General features: G+C 45.9%; 1 long non-coding RNA gene across 1 annotated transcript; it reads left to right on the top strand.

The window, feature by feature from the left end:
- Window positions 1-8,060: 8,060 nt before the first annotated feature.
- LOC146402898 (uncharacterized) lies at window positions 8,061-13,779 on the top strand. Its single transcript, XR_014808096.1, has 4 exons — window positions 8,061-8,371; window positions 8,504-8,665; window positions 9,199-9,480; window positions 12,320-13,779. It is a non-coding gene; the product is annotated as an uncharacterized LOC146402898 (long non-coding RNA).
- Window positions 13,780-22,563: the final 8,784 nt, after the last annotated feature.

The following is a 22,563-nucleotide window of genomic DNA, read 5'->3' as shown; positions in this document are numbered from 1 at the left end:
CAGCCATTTTAGAAATACTCCTCCACTTTCTTTCTGGTTGCAAGGTATCTGCCACCAGGTTTCAGTCACGTGGCTGCTCAGTGTGTTCTGATGGCGAGGATCTGAGAGGTGGTCCATTCATGAAGCACACACCGAAAGTGTCCTGGGAGCCAGGAGCTGAGACTGGGGAGCTGAGAGTGGTGAGACCCCCTCAGCCCCGAGGAGCCTGGTCCAGCGAAGGCCACACCTCTGATCAAGAGCCTTTCTCATCCTCAGAAAGGCTGGTTAACCTGTATGTATCTTATTGATTTACTGACTTCCTGCAAGTTCAAGTGAATTATGTTCTATTGCAACCTGAAGCCTAGCCCTCATCTGCTATATTTAGTTAGGGTAACGCTGGATGCTGTAACAAGTAAACCCCCACATGTGTGATGGGCCAATAGAACAAGAGCTCATTTCTTGCTCACATCCAGCCCACTGTGAGCTTCTGTTTACCAAGCTGCTCTGCTCCCAGCTGGCCTGTCTGGGAGTCTCTGTGTTGACACCCTCTGCTTTCTATCACTGGACGGGGAATGTGGGAACACAGAAGGCACAATCACTCCTTAAATGCCCTGACCCAAATGTGACATGCATGACTTCTGTTCACATCCCCTTGGTGAGAACAAGTCACACAGCCACATCAAGATGCAAAGGGCAAAGGGAGGCCCTGGCTTGGCCGTCACTTCCCAGTGACATGGCTGCACCATGGAGGTAGAACACCATGCTTTGTTGGACAACTGGCTGTCTTGGTCATTTCTGCCCTCCATGGGTAGGTAAAAAAATGTGAAATTACCTTTGCATTGATTTGCCTGCCTGTCTCACTCCTTTTTCTGTGCCTGCTCTGCTCCCGTCTTGTACTCCAGGATCTTCTAATTCCCTTTCTAGTATGATGGGGTGAAAAGGACTCTGAACTGGATGTCAGATGATCTGGGTTCTGTTTCACAGGGTGCTCTTGAGCAAGTCATTTTCCATGTGCTTCCCTTTATCTTTAAAATAAAGATACTAGTACCTACCATACAGAGGTGTTAGGAAGATTAAATGTGATTCACATCCAAAGTGAACTTAGCACAGGCGTTCCCATCGTGGCTCAGTAGTTAATGAACCTGACCAGCATCCATGAGGATGCGGGGTTGATCCCTGGCCTCGTTCAGTGTGTTAAGGATCCGGTGTTCCGTGAGCTGGGGTGTAGGTCGCAGACGCGGCTCGGATCCCGTGTTGCTGTGGCTCTGGCATAGGCCGGCGGCTATAGCTCCGATTGGACCCCTAGCCTGGGAACCTCCATATGCCAGGGTGCAGCCATAAAAAGACAAAAACAAAACAAACAAAAAAGTGCTTAGCACAGTCCCTGACAAATAAGAGGAAGCTGAATCTTATTACTTATTAATTGAGTGAATGCCGAAAGAAATTTTTATCAGCCATTTTCCTACTGGCTTCCACTGGTTCCCTGCGGCCGTGTTTCCTGGTGTGATTTAGGGATGTATGTGGTGATGGGGGCGGGTGATGGGAGGGGAACTGGAGTTTGCCCAGCTACTCAATAAAGTCACCAAAGGCGGGCGCTGTGTGTGAGCTCCCTTATGTGTGTCCTTCCCTCCTGGGGTGTATATGGAGGGAAGCCCATGCTGGGTAAATGAATATTGTTGAATTATGAAGGTATGATTACAGCCTATGGTTGCCTCCGAGGGGCTGAGCATAGACGTGATCCCAGCCACAGCCATAGATCAGGGCTGGGGCTGTCCAACCTCCAAAACTCAGGTTGTTTTCATTCTTCTGTTTCCAAGGCGTGAGGCAACAGTTCCAAGGTGGGAAAGTCAATATTGGTCCTTTCCTGGCTGAAAATGTGAGAGAACCCTTCTGTTCCCCAGGTAGATAGCGTCTGGCCTCTAGGCTGACGTTGGAAGCCAAATTGCCCACTTGGGCATTCAAAGCAATGCGTCCTCTGGCAAACTGTAAGCAACTGGTGCTGGGCTTGAGTTAGACTTGAAAAGACCTGGTTTCAAGTCCTGAATGTGCCACTCACTTAACAGGGCTGGGGGGCTGGGTGGCAGGGTGGGGAGCGCATGCGCTTGGCAATTCAACAGCTCTGCCTTCAAACCTGGGCTTGGCAGGGTAGTTTTAGCACCTTATTCAACCCTCCAAGCCTCAGTTTGCTCATCTGCAAAATGGAAACCATAGTCCTGCCACCCTCCTTATCCATCTCCTTTCCTTACAGGGTGGTTGAGAGGCAGGTTGGCACAAGATAAAGGCTGAGAGATTAGGCTTTGTGGTAGACTCCTTGGGCTCCCTGGGAACATTATCTAACCTTTTCATGCCTCAATTTTCTTTCTTTTTTTGGTCTTTTTGCCTTTTCTTGGGCTGCTCCCGAGGCATATGGAGGTTCCCAGGCTAGGGGTCTAATCAGAACTGTAGCCACTGGCCTGCGCCAGAGCCACAGCAACACCAGATCCGAGCGGCATCTGCGACCTACACCACAGCTCACGGCAACGCCGGATCCTTAACCCACTGAACAAGGCCAGGGATTGAACCTGCAACCTCATGGTTCCTAGTCGGATTCATTAACCACTGCACCATGACAGGAACTCCTCAATTTTCTGATCAGTACAATGGGAACAATATAGTACCCCATATGCCTATTGTGAGGATTAGCTGCGTTAATTTGGGTCAGTCCCTGACAGATAAGAGGAAACTCCATTTATGTGAAATGCTTAGAAGAGTGCCTGGCACAAAATACATAATTGATCACAATAAGTAATAATAGCTGCTATTCATGTTATTATTATTACTCTTAGCAAGAAACTTGAATGACCGTAGCGTTGTGTGGTATGTCTAAAACCACAAATCTTCGGTTTCATTTCTAAAGCAATAGATAGGCCTTCCCCCATCCCTACCCCAGCTCTGTTTTCTGGCCTCTTTGGAGTCATGGAAAATTTCTCAGCATCAATGGGGCACTTGCTTAACTTCGATGCTTCTGGTTCCTGTGGCCGAGAGCTGGTGGGCTTCTTCCCCATCGGAGCCTGTGCTCTAGTGCTTCTGCCCCACTGTGTTTGGAATATGTGTTCTTTTCAGTGCACCTCCCAGTTGTACTAACTAAAGCATTTCCCACCCTATGTTTGCATTTTCCCTGGGGTGGGAGGGAACTGGCCTGAAGCCAGCACTGCAGACTGTAGAGGAGAAAGCGGGACTGCCAGGACCTCTCCTTAGGATGAGCCATCTTCTGACCTCCACCCTGGGAATCAGGGTGGAACGTGGGCTTATTGGAGGAAAGACCGCACCTTAGGAGGCCGAGACTGCAGGTCATGTGGCCTGACCAACCTGTGTTTGAATCTCAGCATTCCCTTTCTTTCTTTTCTTTTTTGTCTATTTAGGGCCGCACCCGCAGCATATGGAGGTTCCCAGGCTAGGGGCCCAATTGGAGCTGTAACTGCTGGCCTATACCACAGCCGCAGCCATAGCAACGCCAGATACAAGCCACATCTGCAACTTACACCACAGCTCACAGCAACACTGGATCCCTAACCCAGTGAGCGAGGCCAGGGATTGAACCTGCATCCTCATGGATACTAGTCACATTTATTTCTGCTGAGCCGCAACAGGAACTCTTCAGCTTTCCCTCTCCATAGCTGTGTTATGTCGGTTTTTTGACTTTGCCTATTTGAGCCTCAGTAGGTTCTTCTGGAAACTGGGGATCATAGGGGAGTGGTGAGCGCACGTGTGATGGTTCAGTGTCTGGCACAGAGCAAGCCTTCGAAAAATGTGAACTAAAGCCAGTGGACTAGGAGTCAGCCAAATGGCTCCAGATAAAACATCTGCTATAAAGGTTCTGAAAGGCATTGGGTAAGTCAGTTTATTTCTCTGGGTCTTAATTTTCCGTGTCTGTAAAGTGGGTGTGGTGGCTTTATACCATATCAACTTAGCTAAGCTGGAATCATGTTTCCCAGAATTCCCTTCCCCATGTGCATCCCATTTCAAGTTGGCTACAAGACAAATTTGTACTAGATTTGGAAGGTGGCACTGAGGCAGGAACCAGGCGCACATACACGCACGCATGCGCGTGTGCATGCGTGTGTGTGTGTGTGTGTGTGTGTGTGTGTGTGTGCGCACACACACACACTGTTGTTAATCTGCTGGATCAACTCATCAGTGGGGATGCACCTGGACCCACAGCTCCTACTTCATCCTCTTGTAGCTTTCTCCAAGTCCTAGACCAGAATGTGTGCCGTTGCATGTAGAGGGCACAGCTTCTCCTGTGGGTCACTGTGACCTGGAGGTTGGAGGTGGTAGGAGACAGACAAGACACAGGCTCTTGTTCATGTTCATGGGGTTCCTCTTTTCCACGCGGGTTTCTGTGTGTCTTGTTCTCTATCACTGCGTGGCCAGCTCTCCTTCCTTTCCTCCTGTATCAACTGGAGGCACAGCACCTGACACAGACCCTTCTCCAGCAGCTTACCCATTGCTAATTTCTAAGATAAGCCCCTTATTCCATATCAAACCATAGGGATTCCTCTTCTCCCTTCAAATCCTAACTGACACAGCATGGAGAGTCGCAGCAATCTCACAAGGCTGCTTTAAGGATCAAAGGAAATAGGGGAAGAGAAATTGCTTTGAAAAGTGTATTGTGTGTTGGGTATGTGTACGCCTTTTCAAAAAAAAATCACACATGAACCAATGTCTTAATGAAGCTCCCAAGTGTAATTCCTTAAAATATTTCGTAAAGCAGAACTTGTCTCCCCGAGACCTGCTCCACTGCCTACCTTCCAGGTGCTGAGGCCTAAATCTTGGATCCTTCTGGACATCATTCTCTCCTACGCATCCTTTCTTATAAAGAGAAGACCCGTCACTTCTCACCAGCTCACTAACTCCCTGGTCCAAGTACCAGACCTCTTGTCAAGGTTAAGATCTCCTTACTGGTCTCTCCATCTATGAGATAGGTTGGGACCTGGGGCCTGGGACACTTTGCTACTGTGGCTGCAATGCTTGCACCTGGACAAACATCTCCTCAAGCAACAAAATACAAAGAAGCCATAAGGGACTAAAAATAACTGCATGTGTGCCCAGTTGGAGCAAATTATGGACAAGGAGATACCAAAAAAAAAAAAAAAATCCTAAAAAACTAACTGCCACTTCTAAAGAACAGAGAGCAAAAGCAGGGTACTAGGCATGCCCCCTGCACGTAACACCACCAAAGGGGTAGGCAAATCATCTAAGCCACCCTTCTGGCCCAACCCCTGCCCCCACACCTACCCTCACCTCATATAAAGAACCAGCTCACCCCTACTCAGGGAGTAAGGGAGCAAAGGAACCTGTTGCTTGCTTGGCACCCCGCTGCTGCAGCAGGAACCCCAAGAAAGCCTTGCCTGAATTTCTTGTCTGGATTGTTATCAGTGTCTGTTGATTAAGGAGACCAAGATCCCCGAATGGTAACACTTCCACGCTGGGTCCGAAACGATCCAGTTAGAACGTGGGTTAGAATACATCCTTCTCTGCACACAGCCCTCCAGGGGCTTCCTGTCTCGATGACCTCCCAGGTCCCATCTCTCACGGCTTCTTTGAGCTCATTGCTCACCCCCTTTGCTCCCACTCACTCTGCTCTAGCACCGGCTTCCTTGCTACCCTTCATACGTGTTGAGTATGTGCCAATTCTGCAAACAGGACAGAGGGTTTCAGAGAGGAGCAACCCAATTGGAATGATGACTGTCTGGTGTTACTGTTGACTGAGACACATCTGAGGATGTCGCTTGCCACCCATGCAAGCATTTACCAGTAAACTCTATGACCACAGACCAAAGCTGGATGTCATCTGGAAAGTGCTTTGCACCAGGAATTAAACAGAAATTGAGGTTACTGTTAGTCTTATGATTAAAAAGGACAACTCTTTTTGTTTTGCTTTGTTTTGTTTTTTAGGGCCAAACCCGAGGCACATGGAGATTCCCAGGCTAGGGGTCTAATCGGAGCTGTACCTGTTGGCCTACACCACAGCCACAGCCACACAAGATCCAAGCCATGTCTGCAGCCTACACCACAGCTCACAGCAATGCCGGATCCTTAACCCACTGAGCAAGGTCAGGGATTGAACCTGCATCCTCATGGATGCTCGTCAGATTCGTTAACCGCTGAGCCACGACGGGAATTCCAGGACTACTCCAATTTTAATGATGACAATCCATGATAACACCTCATGTCTCCATGGATATCCAGGGTTTTCAGAGTTCTTTCATATCCTCTACTTTATTTAGTCCTCACAACAGCTCTCACAGCTGGCTGTTTACAGATAGAAAACTGAGGCTCAGACTCACCCTTAGCCAAAGAGCCAGGAGTGGGCAAGCCTCAAGCTCCAACGCAGGTTTGCTGATGCCAGGCTTGGTATTCTTTTTGGGCTGCAATCAGAAGCTCATTCTACAGACTTGTGGTTGCAGAGGGGGAGGGAGTGGGATGGACGGGGAGTTTGGGGTTGGTAGATGCAAACTATTACATTTGTAATGGATAAGCAGTGAGGTCCTACTGTACAACACAGGGAACTATAGCCAATCTCTTGTGATAGAACATGATAGAAGATAATATTAAAAAGAATGTATAGGTGTTCCCGCTGTGGCGCAGTAGTTAACGCATCTGAGTAGGAATCATGAGGTTGGGGGTTTGATCCCTGGCCTCACTCAGTGGGTAAGGATCTGGCATTGGCATGAGCTGTGGTGTAGATTGCAGACATGGCTCGGATCTGGCATTGCTGTGGCTGTGGTGTGGGCTGGCAGCTGTAGCTCCGATTTGACCCCTAGCGTGGGAACCTCCATATGATATGAGTGTGGCCCTAAAAAGACAAAAAAAAAGAATGTATATATATGTATGACTGGGTCACTCTGCTGTACAGCAGAAATTGGCAGAACATTATACATCAACTACAATAAATTTTTTAAAAAAAATATTAAAAAAAGCTAGTTCTCGGGCCAACTTGATTTATAAGAGAGATCAGATAGGAGTGAAAAAAAGTTGTTTTTTACATTTCTATCATCCACAATTCACAATGTTCCCACAATGGCCACACTTTCCAAAAATTTACACTTACTTTTAATGCAAATATCCCTGAGATTTGCATGAAGTGTATCTCCACAGAGAAAATGGCATTTTTGTGGCAATTAGGAAGGGAGGGGACGGAGGCGTGTTGAGAAGCATATTTCTCAAGTAAATTGAACAAGAATATCATTCTCCTCCTTTTATGAAAGGGCAAAAGACTCAAAGTGCTTAAAGTAGCAAGCTGGCAGAGAGCAAGTCCGTCATATCTGGAGTCCCTCGTAAATGAGGGGGTGTTGGATAAAATACGGCTAAAATCTCTTCTAACACACCGTGTGCCCAACTTGCCAAACTTTTGCAGTGAAGTTGTGTTGAGAGGGGCTGCCAAAAAGTTTATTTTTTTTAATGAAAAATTAGAAAAGGTGCACATTGCTCAGCACTGCAAGTGTGTCCTATTAAAGTAAACAAGTGTTTCAAAAGGCATGTGATTTTCTGTCACTCAGGCAGAAACTTTGAGTGTATGGTGGGGATATTTGTCATGGCCCCGAAGGGGCCATGTTCTTGGCATTTGGGGCCAGTAAGCCCTGAGTTTGTACTGTGGTTCTGATATTTACGATTTATTAGTAATAATCTGCCATGTATTGGACACTGATGCCAGGTGTTATGCTTTGCCTGCATTATGTCACTTAACTACCATCTCCAACAACCCCATTAGGGAGGTCATATTTAGCTCCATTTTATGTATGAAGAAGCTGAGGCTCCAGCTCACCAAGCTCCTTCAGCTGCCATGTGGAAGAGCTGGCATTCCAATAGCCTATCCCACTCTAAAATCCATATTCTTTGCAATATGGCACCTTAAAGCAGAGAAGGCACAAACCTGGCTGATTGCTTTAATTGAATTTAAGAGACTATAGGCAACGTCTCTTCGACTCCAGAAGGTTACTTAGTAATATGAGATACAGCCTCCTTCACAGGTTGTTTGGGGATTAGAGAAACCTGGGTAAAAGCCCTCGCATAATACCTGGAACGTGGTAGGTATGAGTGAGTGGCACAGAAAGTGGTGTAGGACGGTGGTTAGCCTTGTTCTGGTTCAAATCTCACCTCTTCCACTTAATAGCTTTGGGGAGGCCATGGAAACTCTCTGAGCCTAAATTTCCTCCTGCGTAAAATGGGGATAATAACTAACTTGTTCCAAGGATTCAACGCGATGATCCTCGTGAAAGACCTCGCGCAACAGAAGAGATCTGGCTTGGTGTCTTCATCGAGAAAGTCTGACTGTCGTTATTATTACTAGGATTATGTTTTCCATTCTCACGCTTTCACCCCAGGAACAAGGACCTTGACAGGAGTTGTGGTAGGTGACAAATAGGGAAGGAGGTGAACACCCCCACCTCCTCAGGGCCCCTCACACTCAGCAAGCCTGTCTGTATAATGAGGCGGCCTCCCAGAAGTCAGTCAGACCCACCATCGCCTCATTTTCTCTCAGCTCAAGTTCCCTCATGTGGTTTGAGTCAAGGAGCTAATGAGCAGCGAGAGAGCAGCTCGGGCCTGAAGCAGGAGGCAGAAAGGAGAGGAAGAAGGGAGATGCTGGGCTCCCTCGAGGCGGAGGAGACGGAGGCCGCCGCGCTGCTTGTTGGACCCCACGGAGGTTGGTGGCTTGTGCATCCCGCGTGGGAGGCACAGGGGGGCTCGGAGGGAGGAAGCTGCAGGCTGACCGGCACTGAGGACAGGAGTGGCCAGTTGGGGCCGCCATCTTGTTTCTTCCTGGGGCCTGAGGGCAGAACAGACTGTCTAGAGGGTTTGTGTTCTTTCCTTGGGACAGAGCGTCCACGGCCTTCGGGTTGCCCAAGGGTCAGGAGGTGAGAAGGTGCAGGAGGTGTGGAGTGGAAGGACCCCCCCCACCTCCTCTCAGGGGAATGGTTCTCCTTCCCTGTCAAGAGCCCATTTGTGACTGGGGCTGAGGGGCCGCCCCGGGATAGGTGACCACCTGTGCTCTCGAGCAGCTAAGGCTGCCCCCTCCCCTCTCATCCCACAGATGGGTGAGAAACAACCAGGCTTTGGACCCCGAGTCACTTCCCCAGGGAGGATATCCCAGGACACTCCTGGCACATCACCTCAGGCTTCAAGAATGGAGTTTAATTCTGAGGGGTTTTATGTTACCTTTTTCTTGTCTGATGCTAGAAATACAAGCTGCCTGTACTATTCAGTGAAAACAAAGGAAAACTTTATCCACCGTGATGACTATGACAAGGAAAAGAACAGAGCATCGGACACCTAATAATTGTTGCTCAATCCATGTTGAATGGAGGAAGAAAGCTCAGACAGAGGGGAAGAGACTTGCAGAGAAACAAACAAAAAACCCTCGAAAATGTTATTGGTTGGCAATTGGATTAGTGGTGATTTTTATACTTTCTCTATCCTCTGGAGTTTTGTATTGTGGTAATGAGAATATTATAATAACAGGTAATTATGACCGAAAGGAACTGAGAGCCAAAACGAAGGGGTCATTTTCATATGAAGCAGAGGCCTGCTTATAGAATGAGTTCAGCTGTAGGAACCAAGACCTGCTGGGGGTGGGAATGGGGGGGTCATTTTTATATCTATTGCACCTCTGCTTTTTCTCTCCAAGGAGGACTAAATTTCTCCCTCCAAGTGAATGCACGCCAGTCCCATTTGCCCTCAAATTAGCGCCCAATCGAAAATCCTGCCAGTGTTCCAGAGGCAAGATATTATAGTAGTTAAGACATGAGGCTTTAATTGCCATGAGCTGTGATGTAGGTCAGAGGCTACAGCTCCAATTCAACCCCTAGCCTGGGAACCTCAATATGCCACAGGTTCAGCCCTAAAAAAGACAAAAAAAAAAAAAAATACACTGGAGTTCTCACTGTGGCTCAGCAGTAATGAACCTGACTAGTATCCGTGAGGACAGGGGTTCAGTCCCTGGCCCCGCTCAATGGGTTAAGGATCTGGTGTTGCTGTGAGCTACACTGCAGGTCGAACACTCAGTTCGGATCTGGCAGTGCTGCAGCTGTAGCATAGGCTGGCAGCTGAAGCTCTGGTTTGACGCCTAGCCTGGGAACGTCCATAGGGCAGGTATGGCCCTATAAAGATAAAAAAAAAAAAAAAAAAAATCAAATTCAGTGCTACCAAAAGAAGAATCCTCACAAGTCCTTATTCTCAACATTTTGTTTTTCTTCCCATTATCATCACAGAATTTCACATGATGTGTTTTTGTCGAAAATATCAGGGATAAAAAGAGATGAGATCACCCTATGAGTTTATTTATCCTTGCTGAATATTAGAGGGAAGCATTGCTGAGTCTGTAACCAACTTGCTGGGTCTCATTCCTGGTTTTTCTGTAATGCTACAAAATACCTCCACTGATTTCCTAATGAAATGAACTTGTAATGAAAAAAAGACATGAGCTTTTTGACTTATCTTAAATTCTACTGTTGATGCTGAAAAGAAAAATCTCATGGTGTATATGTTTTCGAAAAGCATTTTCTTCTGATTTTGAGATTGGATTGGGAAATAGATAAAATTAGCCTTTTTCCTGTGAACTGACACAGACCTAAAGACGGACTGTTGTCCAACCGGGAATAGATTAGATTTGGGGAAATCCTTCCCAGGCCTTCTTGTTCCTTTATGAGGAGTTGGTCCTAAAATATTTACCCATTATCTTCTGACCCCATAACCCTGCAGGCTGAAATAAAGCCTGCCAATAAAGCCTCCTCCTTGACAACCACAAGTCTGTTCCCCTGGTCCATGAGGGTTTTTTTTTTTTTTTTCCTGTAGATAGGTTCATTTGTGCCATCTCTTAGATTCCAGATATAAATGATCTCATATGGTATTTTTTTTTCTCTTTCTGACTTATTACACTTAGTATGAGAATCTCTGGTTCCATACATGTTGATGCAAGTGACATTATTTTATTTTGTTTATGGCTGAGTAGTATTCCATTGTGTATATGTACCACATCTGAATCCATTCCCTGTCGATGGACATTTAGGTTGTTTCCATGTCTTGGCTGAATAGTGCTGCAATGAACACAGAAGTGCATGTATCGTTTTGAATGAAAGTTTTTTCTGGATAGATGCCCAGGCGGGGGATTGCTGGTCATATGATAGTTCTGTATTTAGCTTTCTGAGGTACCTCCATACTGTTTTCTATAGTGGTTGTACCTGAGTCAGCTTTTAATGAATGCCAGGTGAACCCCAGCCCAGCTCTGACAGTCAGAAATCCTGTTTCATCTAGGATTTAGTGCAGGAGCACTCGGGAAAGGACCTGTGCTGCTCTGGGTGACTGTGGCCACACCCTGGTGCTTGGGAGTTGGTGGCGGTAGTTGCATTTTGTTGTTGGTTTGTTTGTTTAAAAATCTCTACATCCTGTCCCACAGCTGGGGCACAAAATCAAGCTTTAGTTGTGGGATTTTTGTTTACTTTATTCATGGCTGGGCTGGTCAGGAGTTTAACCGAGGTCAGTGCCTTTATGTTGCTTGGATTCTGCAAAGAGACTCCAGCAGTTTTCTGGCTACGAAATCTGCTGGTGTCAAAAAAGGAACTTAAAAAAAAAAAAAAGCAAATGCTAAAAAAAAAAAAAAAGAATGTATACATGTATGTGTAACTGGATCACCTTGCTGTGCAGTAGAAAATTGACAGAACACTGTAAACCTGCTATAACAGAAAAAAAAAAAATTTCATTACAAATGCAAATAAATAAATAAGGAGGTTGACCTACACAGTCTAGTTGCTTTTAGGGTAAATTCATTTTTGTTTTGCTTTTAAAAATTACAACAAACTTCTAAATGTTAGTATGTTTTCCTTTTGCCCAGGCAGCTTTGGCAAATGGGGATTTGGGGTAGGAAAAAAAAATCATTAAAGAAATAAATGTGGCAGCTCTTACAGCTGCAAATCATTGATTCAGCTCCACTTAGAGAGAAGGAAAAAAAGCAAAAGAAGAGAAAGAGAAAAAAAAAGCAATTAGCCTTCTTGCCAGAGGATGACTCCCTGTCAGTTCCCATAAAGTCTTGCTCATGTCCTTGTTCTGCGAACATTGCAGAGATCTGGAAAGCATTTAATTTGAAGAGACTGAGAGTAGACAAAATAGAGCTGCTCAGAAGTATTTTTCAAAATTTAATAACACGGTGTGCTATTTCTGTGATAAACATCATACATGTTCATTAAAGAGAAGTGAGAAAATATTGAAAAGAAGAAAGGGAGAGAATTCCTGGTTGTCCAAACACGCCTATTATTGACATTTTCACGTCCTTCCTAGCATATGTTTCTTCATTTGTTTCTCATAGATATGATGATGGGGCGCGTATGCCTTTGCCTTTCACGTGAGCAGATAAGAGCATTTCTGGAAGCCTTGCTCTGTTCCAGGCGCAGTCTGCCACCACCCAGCGTCTCTAAGTCATCCTGACATCCTCACGTGTCCGTCATCACCATCAGCTACATAAACGTGGTTATGTTCCTGGCTGTTTCTTTGGCATCACATTGTGTGAAAATAGCAGGATAAAGTTTCCTCCAGTTTGAAGCGTTTTTGAGCATGGTCTTGTGTCAAATACGAGCTGCATGACATAAAATTTTTCACCATAGGGAGCCTCGGGTGGGGGGGCGCGGGGGGGGCTCTGCGTTCTTGTCTCTACCCAGAGGGAGTCTTGTGACACTTCAGTCTGAAGATTTCACTGCATCGAATTCAGACATTTATATTTTTCAAAGTTTGCCATCCTTTTAGGGATGGGTCAATATTGCAAAATCTTAAGTTTTCTCAGTGGGTACATATTAGAAACGAATACCTGACCTAATGCCCTCTAAAGACATTAATTCAATGTCGGGAAGAATTTTTTAAAAGAACTTCAAAACAATTGAAGGTGTCTGTCAGAATGGGATAGATGTTGGAAAGCGGAGCTGTGTATTGAGACTTCCCATGGCCGTTGTCCAAGGGCCTCTGGGGCCAATGTCCAACCTGGGGGTGTTGAAACACCCATGTTGCGAGGCACTCCTTCTTCAGAGCAATGGACCTGAGGTACAAAGAGAGGCAGCTGTGATGCCGAGTGGGAGAGACAGGCCTTTGGGTGAAGTTGTTACGGACATAAGACCAACAGTGTTTCAAATGTGAAGCTTAACCCTAAATTCCTGTGGACAGGTACCCCAAGATAGAGCAATGAATCTGCCTTTCACATGGCAACTCTCCCACATGAAGGATGATTCTGGGTGAGACTTGAAGATGTGTTTCTATTTATCCCAATTTATAGGACAACAAATGTGTGTATGAAAACATTTTTTTTTTTACCAAGTTGAAAATGATTAAGGTCTGTTTGAATCATTACAACTCTAAACATTGATGTTCTTTTTAAAAAGACTTTATTAGAGGATAGTTGATTTACAATGTTGTGCCTATCTCTGCCATACAGCAAAGTGACCCATTCATACACACACACACACACACACACACACTCTCTCTCTCTCTCTCTCTCTCTCACATTATCTTCCATCATGGTCTATCCCAAAGGACTGGATGTAGTTCCCTGTGCTCTAGAGTAAGACCTCATTGTTTATCCATTCTAAATGTCATAGTTTGCATCTCTTCACCCCAAACTCCAGTCCATCCCACTCTCTCCCCTCTCCCCCTTAGCAACCACAAGTCTGTTTGCTATAAATATTAATTTTCAAACAGCTTCTATTAAACAATGATGCTCCTAAGAAATTTCATATCATACAGCTTGAAATGTTAATAAAGACTACATTTATTAAGTTAAAACCAGGAGTTTCTGTCGTGGTGCAGTGGAAATGAATCCGACTAGGAACCATGAGGTTGCGGGTTTGATCCCTGGCTTGCTCATTGGGTTATGGATCTGGCGTTGCCATGAGCAGACGCAGCTCAGATCTGGCATTGCTGTGGTGTAGGCTGGCAGCTACAGCTCCAATTGGACCCCTAGCCTGGGAACCTCCATATGCCACAGGTGCGGCCCTCAAAAGACAAAGACAAAAAAAAAAAAAAAAAAAAAAAAAGAAAGGAAAAAGTTAAAACCCTTCCTGACACTAAGATATATGCCAGATGGCATGCTTAGTACTGCATGCTGCATTTTAAATAATCTCTACGACAATCATTATTATCATGAGATAGATATCCTCATGATCCCTATTTTCTAAATCTGGGTCAGGAGTAGGCGAGGCAAGTCCATTTCCCAGGGTACACATTTAAGGAGGCACTCATTTTCAAGGATTCTTAAATTTTGCCAAGCCTGTGAGTGAGTGCCTCGTTTGCCTTGCCCCAGTCCTGATGCTTTTATAGGTGAAGAAACTGTGGCTCTGTGAGGTGAATTGTCCGAGGTCCTTGGCTAATAATGGCAGAGTGAGAACCTGAGCTTGGTCTTGTTCAGCCTCAGATGATTTCAGTTCTTCATTTACTAATAGCGACTGAACATTTCCTATAATGGACGCAGCAGAAATACAACCTCTACTCATAAAGAACTGATAGACGAGTGGGGAGAGGAAACAGATGTATGTGTGATAAGATGACATGTGTATTATCTTAACAGTAGGTATCATTGACATCCTTTTGGGGAATGAACATTCTTTGTTTAGAAAAATGTCAATAAATTACTGAGGATAAGGTGAAATTTTGTGTGTTGGCGGAAAAATTAAGAAAAAATAAAATGGTCCAACTGTTCATGGAAAAATGAGAGGGTGGAGAGAGAAAGGGAGAGGAAGAGGAAGGGAAATAAGGGGAGGAAGTGGGGAGGGTGGGGAGACAGAGGATGGAAGAACCCATGAGCTGGTGTGAGGTTAGGGATTATGAAGGAAGAAATGACCCTAAAATTTCCCTAGTAAAGAGGAAATGAAACTATAGTTTAACACAACTTAGAATAGATTTACAAGGAGATCCTGCTGAATAGCATTGAGAACTATGTCTAGATACTCATGTTGCAACAGAACAAAGGGTGGGGGGGAAAATGTAATTGTAATGTATACATGTAAGGATAACCTGACCCCCTTGCTGTACAGTGGGAAAATAAAAAAAAAATAATAAAAAATAAACTATAGTTTAAGAATAGAAATGCTGGGAGTTCCCACTGTGGCACAGCAGAAACTAGTCTGACTAGTATCCATGAGGAGGTGGGTTTGATCCTTGGCCTCACTCTGTGGGTTAAGGATCTGGCGTTGCCGTGAGCTGTGATGTAGTTTACAGATGCAGCTCAAATCTGATGTTGCTGTGGCTGTGGTATAGCAGGCAGCTGTAGCTCCAATTCAACCCTTAGCCTGGGAACCTCCATATGCCATAGGTATGGCATATGGAGAAGCAAAAAAAAAAAAAAAAAAAAAGAAGAAGGGAAATAGAAATGCCACCACCTCCATTTCTCCTATCCCTCACCCTGCGCCCCCCCACCCCAGGATTCAAGTAGTCATCTGTTTCACAAACCCGTATTATAAGGAGGGGCTTGTATCAGAAATTTACAAAAGACACAGGACCATCGCCATCTCACATTGTACACTTTCACAAACTAGTAAAAGGAACCCCTTCTGGGTGGATGCTGAAGATGGGCAGGGCACAGGCTGGTTTTCAGACCTCCTTGCCTCCTTGATTGGATGCCCTTGAGCAGAGCATGATCTTTATAGCCCTGCATGGTGGCCTCGATCACACCTAGATCAACACTGTACAGACCAGAGGCAGTAGGTGTAAAAGAGGAGCTACAGATGGGGTCAAGGAAAATACAGACCACCTAGGAATTCACAGGAGCCATGAGAAAGGCCTTGGACTTCCACAGGTCATAGAATTGGAATTCACTGGACCTTTTCCAGCTCTAGGGATCTAAGATAGAGAGTGCCTATCTAGACCCACAGCTACACTGTAATATAGTAAGTGTGCTGATGAAAGCAGGTACAATGTGCTAGGGAGTGTAACAACTAACCATGCTTGGGAGAGCTGGGGAGGCTTCCTGGAGGAGGTGACATTTCAGATGCTCTTCAAAGACTGAGCTGGTTAGAAGAGAGGTGAGGAAGAGACATTTTGTGGCAGAGGGGGTATGATGTATTAGTAGCATGGAGAGGGGTTCAGCTTAATTCCCGCAGGGCTTGTGTGTGGGGAAGTGGCTTGGCATGGGCATGGAGGAAAGCTACAGGGGAAGTTTTAAGGGTTTTAAGTGCAAGGTTTTGACTCTCCTATAGGGGTTGGGGAACCGCTGGGAAGTGGCTAATTACCAAGCTTTCTTTAGCATTAAGGAAGAGAGAGAGCAGGGAGGGAATATCTGCCATGTTCTAGGTGACTCAGGATGAGACCAGAACTAAGGTGAGAGCAGGCACTGGGAGAGAATGTGCTGCTTTGAGCAAATGTCCAGGAACTAGGGTTGCCAGGACTTGATAGGGGGCCTATAAGGGATATGTCACAGCTGAATCAAAATTTTTTAGTTTCAGCCAATGGACACATGATTGCGTTCCAGTCCTCCAAACAGAATGCACATTGCTGAATTCTGAGATCCTCATTCTGCTTCATGCTTTGTCCTGAGGACAGAAAAGAAATTGTTTCTCATTCTCCCCAGACCCCAGGGTCGAAGAAATGAGGGCCTCAGGAGGGAAAGACCCCAAGGGCAGAGAAGCCATGTTCAACTTTGCTTTTTCTCACATGTGCATGAGCAGAGTGGCTGCAGGTCAGTTGGGTCAGATGTCTTGTCTTTTTCAGAAGTGGCTGATGGAGCAGGGAGCAGTTCCTCCATGCACCTCCACCAGCTTCCCCAGAGCAGAGCAAATTAGCTGTATTAGCACCTGGCATGAACATGGACAGGGTACCACCAACACTGCATCAATGAGATGAATAAGGAAATAAAACTAGTAGAAGAACGACTAAACCCCTTTCTTACTCTTGCAGGTGCCCTATCTTTGTGGATGAACTTGAGCCAATCCTTGGTTCCCAGGGGCTCCCAGGGGCAGGAAACCCACCTGAAGTTGAAGGCTCCAGTAAGGTAAGCACTATAGGTTTGACAGGTGATATTGCTCCCACTTTCAGATGATGACATTCAGGACAGAGGGGTTCTTTGGTCAGCAAGAGTCAGTGCCAATGATGATAAGTGATGTTCTTGTGATGGGTACTATGCGGGCATTGTTCTCAGCATCCTTTTTTTTTTTTCTTTCCAATTTTATTGGCATATAGCATGGTATCAGCCCAAGGTGTAAAGCATAATGCTTTGGTACCTATATATAGTTGCTTTTCTTATGATGAGAACTTTTAAGGATTTACTCTCTTAATAACTTTCAAATATACAATAGAGTATTATTAACTCTAGTTACCGTGCCATACATTACATCTCTAGAAATTGTTATAATGAAGTTTATAACTTTTGACCATCTTCACTCTTTTTTCTCCTCCCTCACCTCTGCCTCTGCCAACCCCCAAACTGTTCTCTGTATCTGTGAATTTGGTTTTTTAGATTCCACATATAAGTGAGATCATACAGTATTTTGTCTTTTTCTGTTTTCTTATTTCATGTAGTACAACAACCTCCAGGTTTATCTGTATCGTCACAAATGGCAGAATTTTGTTCTTTTTTATGGCTGAATAATATTCCACTCTATACAAATACCATATCTTCTTTATCCATTCACCTGTCGATGGACACTTAGGTTGTTTGTATGTCTTGGCTGTGCTGCTATAAATGTGGGGGTGCAGATATCTTTTTGAGACAGTGATTTCATTTCCTTGTGCTCAGCATCTTATTTGAATTATGTCCTCCCTGTGATGTTGGCACTTGAATGATCCCCATTTTATAGCTAGGTTAACTGAGACAAGAGAGTTTAAGTTACCTGTTTAAGGTTACAAAGCATATGTGATGGTGCTGGAATTCAATTCCAGGTAGTCTGACATCAGAGCAGGTATCTGACCACCATGCTTCTTTGAGTTCAACACCAGCCAGGTCTTCTGATTCTAAGCCCACCCTTCTTTCCAATACATTGTAACAGTCAGTTCTTGGCATACAAATGTCAAATATCAAGCCAATAATTTCGTATGTAAGGATTTCAAAGGTGTACCTCTGGGGAGCCTATGATCTCAGCCACACTGTAGGAAATAAATTGCTGGGGTTTAGTATCTTCAATTCAAATCACAAACACAGGATTAGCAGTGGGGCAGAAGTATTAGTAAAAATTCATCTTATTAAATGAACATCTGTTTCCTGGAATTTGACAGCATTCCCAAACACACATGGCTAGGCTGGGATGGCTCAACTGAGAAAGTTTAAGTTTATTTTCTAATGAGAATTTCTTAGTTATAAAAACTATAGAGATGAAGTCAGTGGACAAGCAGTCTACATTTTAGTACCCCTAAAAAAAGAAAGCATTATTTTATCTGCCCGACTCTAGAGCCATTGTATCGTTCCCCAGCCAATAAGACACAGATAGATTGGGCAAGGATATCTAAGGCATTTAGTGGATAAAAGGCAGAGAAGTGGGCATGGTCCAGACTATTAGAAAATGCCACTACCTTTCTTCTGCTTTTGGGATTGGGGTTGAATCCCACAGTAGACTGACTGCAAAAAAATGTCTGCAGCTCTTCCAGCACTTGCAGTGTGACTCTGCCAACCATCAGGAGATGGAGTCTATTTCCCCACCCCTTCAATCTGGGGGCTGCCTTCTGACTTACTTGCCAGTAGAATGTGACAGAGAGATGCTATAATTAGGGTCTTGCATGCTTCTTCTCTCTTGTTCCTCTGCCTTTACCACGAGGACAATTCTGAACTAGGCTGCTGGGGGATGAGACTCTGGAGCAGAGCTGAGTCACCCGAGATCAGCCATCGCCAGAACACTCTCCACCCAGTGGCAGATACATGAGCAAGCCCAGCTGACATCATCTGAGCCCATCCCAGATCAGCGTAGTTATTCTGCCAGTTCCTAAATCCATGAGAAGTCGTAAATGGTTGTGGTTTTAAGCCACTTACTATCGGGCTTATTTGTTATGCAGCATTATTATGGCAACAGATAATTGATAAAAGCACTAAAAGCAAATCTCATCAGTGACAGGACATCTGTTCTCCATCACACTCCCTTTCCTGCGTCCCTCCTTGCTTGTTTGGCATTTGCTTCCATTAGTGGCTGCAGCCCCAGCCTCACCCAGGTCCATAGAAAATGTGAAGTCAGGCCATGAGTTACCTATGTGAGAAAGGTGGCCAATGCTTATGTCACACACTCGTGCTCCCTCAGCCTAGAAAACCAAGTCCCCACTGTGGAAGACGTCCAGACCTTCCTCCCTGGTTCCCATTATGCTCTTACTCTCATCCGTATCCTTTTTTTTTTTTTTTTTTTTTTTTTTGTCTTTTTGCTATTTCTTTGGGCCTCTCCCACGGCATATGGAGGTTCCCAGGCTAGGGGTCCAGTCGCGGAGCTGTAGCCTCCGGCCTACGCCAGAGACACAGCAACGCTGGATCCGAGCCGTGTCTGCAACCTACACCACAGCTCACGGCAACGCCAGATCCTTAACCCACTGAGCAAGGGCAGGGACCGAACCCACAACCTCATGGTCCCTAGTCGGATTCGTTAACCACTGCGCCACGACGGGAACTCCCGTATCCATTTAATTCCCAACCCTGGCTCCACTTCCCATTTAGAGAGCAGTATAACAGAGTATAGAACCAAGAAACCTGGAGTTGCACAGGTCTGGCTTCAAACTCTGGCTTTACCACTCATTAGCTGTATAGCCTTGGAAAAGTCCAAAAGTCCATCAACTCACTGAGCATCAATTTCTTTGTGCATAAGATGGGAATAATGATCTACCTATATAGAATGACTCTGGGGATGAAGTGACATGTTAGGGACACATTAAATGCCTAATAGTAGTTTTGATGCCTAGTAAATTGTAGTTTTGACTCTGGTTGATTATCTGTCTCTCCAGTTCCTAACTCGGGGCTGCCTTTCAGAAATCGGATTGGTTCATACTGCCTGCTCCACCCCCAGCAGTATTCCCAGGGAACCAGTACTTTCACGGGTTTAGGACTCCAGAGTCCAGTCTCTAGTTCCTGTGGGCACCCAGATGGATGGCCTAGTGTGCCCACTGCAGCTGGATCAGGCAGTGGGACAGAACAGAATCCAGGCCTTGTGCAAGGGAAGCTGTGGGCAGGCGCACCTCCCCTGCCCCCAAGCTCTGCTGACCGCTTTCGATGATTTTCACATGATGCAATGCTCCCTCTGCCCTCGGCAGCCGTATTAGGTTTCCTCCCATTCCCATACACTTCAGAGACTGCTGCCCCGCTCACATTTCAGACGCTGACCCGCTCCTCTGCACTTTTCCCCTCTGCTTGTCTGGAGACCCGCATAATGAAATTCAGACAGCGGTGAATGCCGAGCTCTGTCTGCCTCCCCCCCACCCCGCCCCCCCAGAACAGGGTGACGCGGCCGGGGCTGCCAGCCTTGCAGGGAGCGTGCTGCTCCCATGGCCTCGACGCAGAACCGGGCAGGAGGAGAAAGCCCGGTGACTTCCTTTCTCTTTGTCAACTCAGAGGCTCCTTTTTTTTTTTCCCCTTGATCTGCCTGTGGGGGGAGGGGTGGGGAGGAGACTACATGTGATGTATAAAATGAAACAGGCTTTCCAAAAACAACAAGGCTGAATCATAATAACTTACATTTGTGGGACACTGGTTTCCAGAGCTCTTTCACACGCATGGTCCGGTTGGAGTCTTAAAGCAGCCCTGGGAGGCAGATGGGACAAGGATTAACATCCCTGGTTTGACCATGAGGTCACACAGTGAGTAGGTGACAGAGTCTTGGCCTGAATTCCAGTCTCAGGACCACATGCCCAGCGCTCCATCCCTGTGTGAGGCTGTCTTCTCTCTCTCGCATTTCACACCACCACTGAGGCCCAACGTGGCTCATACTTTCCCAGAGAAACGTCCCTTACGGCAGAGGGGAACAAACATCCTGGAAATGCAAAGTGACTGCCAGGTCCTGTGTCTTGTCCCCCAAAATTCACTCAAACTATAAACTCTGTTTCATTCATCATTAATATACAGTAGATTTTTTTATTCTTTACCTTATTTTGTTTTCTTTTTTAGGGCTGCACCTGCGGCATATGGAAGTTCCCAGGCTGGAGGTTGAATTAGAGCTGTAGCTGCTGGCCTACACCACACCCTCAGCAACGCCAGATCTGAGCTGACTCTGTGATCTGCATCACAACTCACAGCAAGACTGGATCCTTAACCCACTGAGCAAGGCCAGGGATCAAACCTGCCTCCTCATGGATACTATTTGGGTCTGTAACCCACTGAGACACAAGGGGAACTCCAGATTTTACATTGTTGATATAAAAGTAAGTTTTTCTTTTAGCTTTCTTCAGATAAAAGAGGTGTTTTAGGAAGCTGGCTTTGCTTAACCCCTGGTAACTTCAGGGATTTGTGGCACCAGGTTCTAGATGCTTCTAACCAGTGTACAAGGCGGGGGGTTAACACACGTGCATATAACGGCAGCAACCACCTGAAGACATGTTTTATTTTAGCTCCAATCTCAGTAAAAAAAAAATGTTTTAAATCGGCATTGTTGACTGGGGCTTCCTTTCAACCATCTGCCCCAATATTCCATCGGGCATTCTTTGACAGCATGTTTGGAAGTCATGCTCAGCGTCTGGGAGGCTGAAGGAATGAGCTTTCCGGCATTCCTAGATGCACTGAGTGCATCTGCAGAGCAGAAAGCATGCACCCTAGGCAGGAACCCGGAGTGGGGAGCAAGCAGAGCCAAAGGACTAGCTGCGGGGGGCTGGTGGGAGGGGTGCGAGGGGGAACAACTCAGCTGAAGGGGTTGAACACAAGATTCAGGGCCTCGGATTGTCACAGCCCTGAGCGGTACCTTACCTCACCCTCCTCGAAGCTCTCTCTTGGCGGAGCCTTGAAGAAAATTTCCGCTGTCACCCTCTCTCTGCTCTGGGTGGGAGGCCAAGGCTCTCTAAATCGTAACTCCAACTCCAATGGGAATCCATAGCTCCACTTAGCCTTGCCAACTCTTGTGGTCCATCGCGGAGCCCTTCGAAGTGGACGGTTTGCTCCAGACACGTCTCTTGGGGCTGGCAACTCATGCACATGGATGGATAATTTCAGCACCCTTGACAGGGTGGGTAAGATGCAACCCAAAGTCAGAGGTGGGGAGACCATCATGAGAGCCTGGCTCCTTTGGTGTGGGTTCACTATAAATAGGAATATATTCCAACATGGTCTTGTGATTGATTGGCTGCAACCACGGAGTTGAGATTTGTTGAAGGAAGAAGAGGGAACATGTTCTCAATAGCTAGCCTGGATGAGAGCTTCCTACATGCCAAGCATGGATGTAAGCATCATCAGTGCATTAGTTCATTGTCTTCTCACTACAATCCTCCAAGGTCGGTGCTATTATGTTCATTCCCATTCACAGTTAAAGACACAGAAGCAGAAAAAGGGTAAGCATCTCGCCCAAGATACATAGCTAATGTGTGGCAGAGCTGGTATTTGAAGCCACACTTTTAACCACCATGCTGTACTGCCTCTCACTGCCTACACAACATACCCAAGAGTCCTAGTAACAGAACCTTCTTTAGTCC

Source organism: Sus scrofa, chromosome 6, assembly GCF_054392235.1.
Source record: "Sus scrofa isolate SSC_HxYL_T2T_F1_AM1 chromosome 6, Sscrofa_HxYL_maternal_Yorkshire_Landrace_v2.0, whole genome shotgun sequence".
NCBI lineage: Eukaryota > Metazoa > Chordata > Mammalia > Artiodactyla > Suidae > Sus > Sus scrofa.
This window is presented reverse-complemented; position numbering and strand designations above follow the sequence as displayed.